At 32.5% G+C, this 6800-nt stretch overlaps 1 long non-coding RNA gene across 2 annotated transcripts; it reads right to left on the reverse strand.

Annotated features, from left to right (window-relative positions):
- Positions 1 to 3774: 3774 nt before the first annotated feature.
- Positions 3775 to 6340, reverse strand: LOC132633862 (uncharacterized). Of its 2 annotated transcripts, XR_009579884.1 has the most exons (4): positions 5689 to 6340; positions 4564 to 4884; positions 4321 to 4486; positions 3777 to 4236 (listed from the first exon to the last, which is right to left on the reverse strand). It is a non-coding gene; the product is annotated as an uncharacterized LOC132633862 (long non-coding RNA). The 2 variants fall into 2 exon arrangements; XR_009579883.1 differs by having other exon boundaries at positions 3775 to 4236; positions 4321 to 4884.
- Between the last annotated feature and the right edge of the window lie 460 nt (positions 6341 to 6800).

Consider the following 6800-nt stretch of genomic DNA (forward strand, 5'->3'; position numbering starts at 1 on the left):
AGTTACCGCTCTCAGCTCTAAAAGCTTAAACTTATCCAAATTGTTCTCAAGATACCGGATAACTAAATCTTGCGAATGCAACCTCAAATTCCTTAACATTACCCAATACGCATACCTGATACAACCCGCATTTTCCGACAATAAGGACATATGTACTCATAAATTAATCTTTTAACTATCAAACTTTCCATTGTAATACCTCAATAACCCATAATACTTCCGAAAGCATCAAAATCTCACAATCCCTGGCGCTAACAAGCATAATCACTTCGGAGCCATAATATCCAAAGTCAATATTGTTCATAACGTAAAACACTTAGCACAATACGATCCCATCTCGGGAACACTGATGGCCATAGCATACTAAGAATTTCTACAAATCCTTTCTCTTAAACTCATGCTAACTCTTCCACCATAAAGTATTGTAAAACTGTCCAAATGGTACACCAAGGCACTTCCGATAAACTCGATCTCTCAGTTACCTGAAATCTTACTTCTCACTTATCCACTGGTCACAACTTCTTATCACTTACCCATTCTGTGGGCTACTTCCTCAAAATCACACAACAATCACAAGTTCTTCTATTTTTTGCTAGATCACAATATCACAATTTAAGTAGACTCAAGTACTTCCAAGGATGTACCTCATTCTTGCCAACACTCGACCAATACTAACCAATTCTCGAATCCACTAAATCAATTACCGCAAAATCATAAGTCTTACACACTACCGAACCAACCTTGGATATAGAATCACACCACACACTTTACACATTAGAGTTTCCTTTCAACGCATCGAAGTCTAAACCGACTAACCTTTAAATCCAACGAAGCATATACTTTGCCTACAATGACCCACTTTCCTCTACCAAGGTTCCCTAGTTTCATTCCTTATTTTGAATTCCAAAATGATTCCTATAACTCGAATAAGTTTAAGCCTCATCTATGATTCACTAAATTATAGCGTCTCCATTATCAAACTGAAACACATCTAACCATTCAAGCGACTATACCATTGTAGCGGGTCGATATTTTTTTCCAACTCGCATTTGCACTTGCCTCATTTAAAAAGGAAAGTGTCCCGAGGAAGTATAGTTGTCAATCGTATCGGGAAAAAGGAAAAATATACCTCTACGTAATGGTACTCTAAATGGATAATGTTTTAGAGTCGCCACCTAATTTTTAGGAAATTAGGAAAACCAATTCGAAAAGGGTTCATTTAAAACAGTTAAATTTTAAAAGAAACCAAATCTAACCAAAGTATGGGTAAGAGTTCTGGTGATCCCCCGAGGAAGGTATTAGGCACCCCGGTATTAAGGATCCGTAAAATATGGTTGACCTACGGGTTCTAATAGTATGCCTTTGTAGATATAAATTGCTTGTGATAAAAACAGTTTTTGTTTCATATTTCCACAAATAGAAATTAGTCATTCATGCCAAAAACACTCCTTTTTAAGAAACGAAATATGGTAGAGTTTTGCCCAAAATTGGGCGCTTTTTGGATTTCGAAATAGAACACCTAGGTTAAAACCCAAAGGCGTTAACCCGAGTAGAACACTATGTAAGCCCACCCGAGTTTAGAATTTTTTTTTTTAAGAAAAAATATTTTTAAGTATAGAAAATAGTTTTTAAAAATATTTTTTATAGGCATACTAATATACTCCATAGGATAGCCATATTTTTAGAACTTTTATCCAATTCTTGGTTTTAATCTTTACAAAAAGACTCAAAGTTATCTCATTAGCCTTTTTAATAGTCAAAACAATTCACCCAAAATGATAATCCAAGTTTACAAAATATCTTTTCCAACTCAAGTTTCAAATCAATCATAGTAGTCCTAAAGTTTGCCTATAAGTTCAAAATCATATTAAAGGTATCTAAAATCCTCAAAATCATCCGCAATTCTAAATTTGCCTAAACGATTTATTTTTTTTAATTTTGAAAAATCAATTTTAGCAACTCTTATATAATCAAGTAAATAATATAAAGAGTAGGGAATTGGGCCGACCAAGCCCAATAGAAAAATGCATAAATAAATATTTCCGCTCCAAATTATGCTCCAATGCCTTAGATCTTCCATGATAGGGGTTGACTCGATTTAAAAATGTTAGTGGGTCTCGAAAGATCCACCAACAAATTGGGGAGGTCACAAAAGATAGATGCACAAAACATTAGTAATAGACCGAGGTTAATTATTTAATTTACAAAGCCAAAAAAATGAATTACAATACTTATAAACCAAGCCCATAATTATCACCCTTATAAAATAAAGGGAATTTAACGTTTTCATACAACTTTAACAAATTATTGGCATTATTTTAACCAAAAAAACCTTTAGCATAATTGTGCCATGCAAATATTGGCACTATGTGGCCAATTAAGTAATGAAGCGCCTAAAAAATAGGGATGCTTTTTTTTTTCTTCCCCTTATTTAATGTGAACGTGTACTATTAAGAAGGAGAATATTAACCAATTTTAAAATTCAGTAAATACAGACAGTTGTTTGTGGCTCAACTCTTATAACCCCCCATATTCCTTAAACTCTACGTAATGGAATAAGTGGGTTTGTAGAAAAGTGAAGCGATAAAGATCTTCTCATCAGTTGATATACAAAACACCATAGATCAATAGAAAAAGATGACATCGTTACCTATTTTGATTCAGCATAGCAGAGAATGGGACAATAACAACAGCTTTGTGAATTATTCCATGGAAGTAGTTGTTCTCAATACAGTTATTGATTTCAATGGTTTAATTCATATAATTTCTACTAATCTGATCGTGGATACTCCAGTCAATTCCTTTGAAATCCGGTAGTTGATACGCAATAATATGGGAGTGCAAATATACATTGAGTTGAAGAAAGAAAATAGCAATTTAAAAGATTATCCTTTGTGTATAACGTGGAGAGCTAGTGATATACATTGTATGCTTCCGGTTAATAATGTTGGGATTGGGAATGATAGTATCCGAATTGATGAAAGTCGTGGAATAAGTATTATTGACACAGTCCCTTTGCTTGATTACAATAATATGGCGGATCGTGAAGCTGCATTTTTTTAATGAATGTCATATAATAGATTGTGTAACTGATAACATTCCTGCGGAAGGTCATCTTTTCAAGGAAAAAGAGACATTAGTGACTGTCATGAAAAATTATGCAGTTGTTGTTTGATGTATAGAACCAGTTTATGTATACAAGAATTTGGCTGCAGAGAAAATTTGATAGATACATTTTAGCGATGTATACTTTTATAATTGAATAAAAGTATACATCCACTGTGAAAAAGCATCGTCGTCTGACTATTTACTTCAATCAACTGGTGTGGAGTGAAAAGTGCAAACTTAAGATTCTTGGCAATATCTTCAAAGTTGAGTACAGGGAATAGTTTATGTATACATATGATGTATAAAATAAAAATAAGTTTTCTTCCTTTTTCAAGAATAGTTTATGTATACCTGTAGTCATTTGAAGAGAATACTTGATGGATACATTCGTTTGACGTATTCTTTTATAATTAAATAATAGTATACATCAACTAAGTTAAGTATTTTGTCTTCAATCAGTGGATGTGAAGTGAATGTTTACTTTTGTAATAAAATAACTTAATAATACTTTTATGTATACATAAAATCTAATGCAAAGAATATGTTTAATGTCTACTACTAATAAACATAAGATTAGTAGGTTGTGATAGAGTTGGCCGACAATATACACAATATGTTGTTTTTAGAAAAATGAGTTCAAATTTTATTTCCATTCGTATGTTTTGTGTTGTATATTTAATTTTTGAGTTTACTTGTTTTAGGTACTCTCTTGTGTGTGTTAATGACCAGTGCACGTGGAGATTCAAATGCTCAACCTTGCATAAGTCATCTGTTTTCAAAGTGAGACAATTCATTGGATGTTTCCATGTCAACATCTACCCCAATCTCTACGTTGAATGGATGTTTGACAGTAAATTTTTTTTTTTTTTTTACTCCGAACTGCTTTACTACTCTCAGCACTATCAGGAATGGTGACGAATGGTTACATTTGTAATCTCCCAGGAAACTTGGCTCTTTTTGGAGGTTTGGGAGTCGGATCTTCTGTCACTTCAAGGTCTTTGATATTGATAGGCCGCGGAACCAGTGGATCCTTCAATCTCGAGTGTTGATTAATAGACTGGTCATACGCTACCATTATTTGAGAGTCCGTTGGAAGACTATAATCACCACCGTCAAATGTAGGCAGCCCTGTTATAACTACATTTAACTTGGAACTATTTTTTAAATTATATATAAACAAGTAAAGAATAAAGAAGGTTTTTATATACATACCATGAACGGGCGATAAGTTGCCATCACTCGGATTGCATTCAGATCCAATTTGGCATGCGATCGTCTCACGCTTGTCATCATTTTTACAAAGCATTTCATTATGAGACTGTTCATTGATGGGGTAAGATGCATCCAAGAAATCATCGTCATTCTCGACTCTATGAACCTATATCATCATGACAAACTTAAATCAATTAAGTAAGAGTTAAAGTTAGAATTTATATAATTTACACTAAAATATACCTCAACTGATTGGTGTTCTTTGGGATTGGTTGCACCATTATCATTTTCATTAGCCACACTATTCCTTTCATGTACCTATCCGGTTATTTTAACTAGAAAATGATAAATAATTTAACTAAAAAAGTTAACACTGAAACAACATCTGCTGATATAAGAATAAGTCTGTAACAACAATGTTATAACTATAAAAAATAAGGCTAAAGGATTCCACCTAAAGTGAGAAGTGAGAACTTTGAGAATTTTGGACCAGTGATTGGACCTTGAGATGCCCAAAAATACATGGTAGAATTTTGTATCCCTTGGGACATAATAACCCTAGTCCTGCATAATGAAATCCAAATTCAGCATTAATAGAGATTGTTATGTGCACAACCATATGTATCCAAATCAGAAGGTGTATGCAATATATCCACGCAAACCCAACTAAAAACAAACAATAAACCAACGGTAATCAACAAACAAGCACGTGTAAATAATAGATGTATACAACGCAAATGCAATAAAACCAAGCATGTGTATACATTTCGTTACATAGCCAAAAGGTGTATACAATACATGTTTTGTACAGATTCAATAAAAGACAAGATAACCAAACACATGTATACATAAGGTGACTATAACAAACAGAAAAAAACAGAAGGTGTATACATTATATGTACACAAAATACATCTGCGATAAAAAACAAGATAACCAAACATATGTATACATTAGGTGAATACAACAATCAGAAAAACCAGAAGGTGTATACAATACATTTATACAATATATGTATACAAAATACAGCTGCGATAAACAACAAGATCACCAAACACATGTATACATTAAGTGTATGCAACTCAAAATTGCATTCATCTCCCAAATCACAAATTCACTCTTACAGATCATTTCTTATCAGATAAATCAACATGAGAGACATTGCTTACATGTTAGTTGGTAAAAGAAAGCTTATACAGGAAATCATTGATATTAGACAGTCAAAGATTAAAACTTTACACCTATTGAGCTACATAATCAACCAATTAAACAATTTTTTTAAAGCATTATACCTACTGACCTACACAATCAACAACTCATATGCCTCAAAAACTTTCCCAAGAAAAATGACTGATTAAAAGAATAAATACCTCCAATTGGCGATTTTCTACTTCATCACCGCTTTTTTTTTTTTTTTTTTTGCCTTTCGCTTTGCAGGTTTTAAACCCACATTGGCATCCTCTTCACTATCTTTACGCTTTCTCTTTTTCGGCTCAACAAGGCTTGCTGCATGTTTATATTTCAAAACCTTTGGTGGAGAATCTTCAAAATCAGAATCTTCAGAAATAGAATTATCCATATTAGAATCTACAAAATCAGAATTTTCAGAATAGGAATGTTCAAAATCAGAATCAGAAGCATGATTCTTGCTAAAGTTTTTTGAAGAACTTTTCTTCCCCATATTCAGTATAAATCAACAAAACACTCCAAATTTTGATCCGAATGTGATTTCCTATTTTGAACTCTAATAAACCTAATAAATTTTTTGAAATTTATGGCTATTAATATGAGAGTTTATTGTGGAGAATCTTGCAGTGAGAGTTCTAATTGAATGATTTTAGGAGAAGAAAGTGGTGAGAGTTATGGTGAGAATGAGAAACTAAAAAAATAAATTGGAGAGAAAAAAGAGAGAAGCTGATGTATCAAATTCCAAAACGTGAAGAGAGAATGAGAAGGTGGGAGAGAGAAACTAACGTATCAAATTCCCAAATGTGGAGAGAGAACGAGAAGGTAGGGAGCTATTTTTTCTCGAAAAATAATGGGTCATACTGTGCAAAATTATTTGACCCAAAACATATATATTGGCCTTTTTGTGCCAACTTATTAAAGATTGGCTAATATATGTCAATTAAGTCTAACACTTAGCACACTGTGCCAAATTCCCATAAATAAAAGGACAATTTACGCAAAAGGCCCAATAGTTGCTATGAATTAGTAACAAACTCACAAGAATTAAGGTTTTTATTTTTTATTTTATATATATATATATATCAAAGGCTAACAAGAATGAATAAATCACAGTAAACCTATCAACACAATGTCAAAATTCTAACTTAAGCTACTATTTTTCTTATTTTTATCAATTTTAATTAACCTAAAATCACTTAGCATTGTTAAAAATAGTAATAAATCCATAGGATACTCACTTACTCATGTAAACAAAGTTAGGCTAGCACATAGTTCTTTTCAACTACACAAGCAT

Source organism: Lycium barbarum, chromosome 3, assembly GCF_019175385.1.
Source record: "Lycium barbarum isolate Lr01 chromosome 3, ASM1917538v2, whole genome shotgun sequence".
Lineage (NCBI taxonomy): Eukaryota > Viridiplantae > Streptophyta > Magnoliopsida > Solanales > Solanaceae > Lycium > Lycium barbarum.